The sequence below is a fragment of the Mastomys coucha genome, unplaced genomic scaffold, assembly GCF_008632895.1.
Source record: "Mastomys coucha isolate ucsf_1 unplaced genomic scaffold, UCSF_Mcou_1 pScaffold21, whole genome shotgun sequence".
NCBI classification, from domain to species: Eukaryota; Metazoa; Chordata; class Mammalia; order Rodentia; family Muridae; genus Mastomys; species Mastomys coucha.
The window spans coordinates 72,247,276-72,249,990 of record NW_022196904.1 but is presented as its reverse complement, the minus strand read 5'-3'; the positions used below and the strand labels follow the sequence as shown (position 1 = coordinate 72,249,990).

The 2,715-nt window shown below is 48.0% G+C and overlaps 1 protein-coding gene across 5 annotated transcripts in view; it reads right to left on the bottom strand.

The window, feature by feature from the left end:
- The window catches only part of Sh3gl3 (SH3 domain containing GRB2 like 3, endophilin A3), a 124,960-nt gene that overhangs the window by 74,865 nt on the left and 47,380 nt on the right, over positions 1–2,715 (bottom strand). The gene's annotated exons all lie outside the window — the stretch shown is intronic.

Here is a 2,715-nt window from a genome sequence, read left to right as displayed (position 1 = left end):
TCTCTCTCTCTCTCTCTCTCTCTCTCTTTCTCTCTCACCCCCCTCAACTCACCTCCCCATGCCCTGAGTAAACTCTATTCTATACTATACCATCCTGTAGCTGGTACTTCAGGGGTAAGGTATGGTAAGGTATGTCTCAGCATAGGCTCGCAGAGGCATCCCCTCCTCACACACCATACCTCGCCTTCACCAAAACTATCCCTTTCTCTTTCTTGTTATAAAACACAACAGAAATGACAGTCAGAAAACAGTCATCCGGCTCTCTTCAAAGCATTTATCACAGCTATCATGGCCAAACAAGGTTAGAAATCAATCATGAGATAAGGGAGTGTTGTGGGCATCTGCAGGAGGAGGATTGCCTAAATGAGACCTGACACACCTGCAAAAATGAGGTGGAGGAGGCCTCCTCCTCCTCCTCCTCCTCCTTCCTGCCCTGCAGGGAAGTGAGCCAGAAGGACAGGTCACACTGTCCCTATTCACATTTACAGAAGTCGGAAATGGGCTGTTTGCAGAGAAAATACCCCAGGACATAAGCTGTAAACTTGTATCACAGTTGTACACGGTGCTACAATAACGGTCTCCTCAGCGAGAGGGTAAAGTGAGCTACCTGCTTAGAAAGAGGGGGTGGAGAGACAGAGACAGAAAGAGACAGACAAAGACAGAGAGATAGAGACAAAGTATACAAGCACACTTCCTGTCAGGATAGCTGCTCACTTGTGTGGCTTCTCCAATTGGAGAATGCTGGTGTCTAAAGGAATGTGAGGACAAGACCACGTAGGGTTGAGGAGGGTTGTAATTGTAGGAATGAGGAGAGAACAGCCAGAGGCATCTGGAAGAGTTCAGACTGAACATGGCCAGCAGGGCCATGAGGGGTTGGTGGAGGAGAGTTTAAGAGCTTAGAGGGGAGAGAAGGACAAGAGCCGGGGCCAGGAGCAGGAGATGAACCAAGAGAGCATGTGTGGCCAAACAGGCTGGTTTTTATAAGAGAAAAGAGAAGCTGGGGGTAGGGTGGGAAGGAAGAGGAGGGGAGGGGTGGGGCGGGGAGGGGAGGGGAAGGGAGGGGAGGGTGTGAAGGAGTTTAAAGTAGGAGATGAAGGTGAAAAGTTCTGGAGAGGAGCCAGGGCTCTGTAACAGATCTTTGAAACGCTGGGGGATCCTGGTGGCTAAGGGCTGACCCCTTTGATATGTTAATAGGCACATCAGCCATTTGCCCAGGATTTCCTAGGGACCTAACAGTACCCCTCTACATATCCCTTATCCCCTCTCACCAGGAGGTTCTCAGTGGGGGCACTGACCATCAACAGTTAAACTGTTACTGATGCCCCAGTGCTCCACTGAGTTCCAGATGCATGGATCCAGCGACCTTTTGTCTATCCCAAGCCAGCACATCCTGCTCTGCCCTTTCTCCCTCGTTTTCTCCCTTGCTGCTGCTTCTGTCTATGCCCTTCCTCCTGTGTGTCGCCCATCCCCAGGTAACAGGAAGAAGGGCTGGATAAAGACCTCAGACATTATGACTACCTGTGACTTCAAACCTGCATATAAATCATGAAGTCATTCAATTTGCCTTTGCAAAACACGTGCTGTCCGGGGCACATTTCACAGATCATCTGCTCCGAACCAACCTGGTGGCCACAGTCCCTAGAAACAGCCATAAAGTGAGCATTGCACCTTTCCTGTCATTAGAGGGCATTCTAATCCCAGCCCTTTGCTACTCAGGGCCTGTGAAGCTGTCTGTCCATTTACTGTCCCTTGCCTGGACCCAACACTCTAATCCACCTCTATGGTGTTTCCCTGCAACAGCATGGCTCAGGCTTCCTGGCCACTGCTCCCAATTACACTCTGAGGGAGGCACACTGGGAAGGGAAGCAGGGAAGAGTGGGCATCCTTCAAGCTCCTCCTCTGAGCTTTAGGCTGTCTATGGTCACTTCTTTCCTTCTGTCCCCTGAACCCAGAAGCAAGAGCAGCTTCTGGGAGTTTCTAATCTCAGGCTTACATCACCTGTGTTTATTTTTTCAGGCTCTCAGCATCTATACAGACAAACTCTAGTAGGAAGCCTCTGAAATGCTGAGCAAGGCCGCTCTGCCCTGATGGAGCCTGACTTGGAGGAGCATCTTCATATCTGCTCTGTGGTTTGTTTGCATTTGTTACACACAGTAACTGAGCTCCCAAATATCATGCAAGTGACAATATTGGGTCAGGGACACACGGAAGTAAGTTTTCATCCTAAATTTGTTCATGTAGTGAATACCTGACTTAAAAAAAATAAATAAATAAAACCTGGCACAGCTCAGTGTTCTCGGCTCCTGTCATGCCTAAGGGGGCTGGGGATGGGGAATTGGACTGGAGGGATTGCTCAGTGGGTAAATGCACCTGAATTTGATCCACAGGACCCATATAATGGAAGGGCAGATCAACTCCTGAAAGTCATCCTCCAACCTCCACATATTGTGGATATTGCACATATGTGCACACTCACGCACCCTATTACAAAATAAGTAAATAAAATGCTTTAAATGTTTAAATATAGGTCAGATGTTGTGGCACATGCCTTTGACTCCAGCATCTTGAAGGCAAAGGTAGGCAGGTCTCTTTAAGTTTGAGTCCAGCTTAGTCTACATAGCAAATCCCAGGCCAGACAGGATTACACAGTGAAAGCTTATCTCAAACATTTTTTTTTGTTCATTCAGTTATACCTTTTTAGTTTTTTTTTTTTTT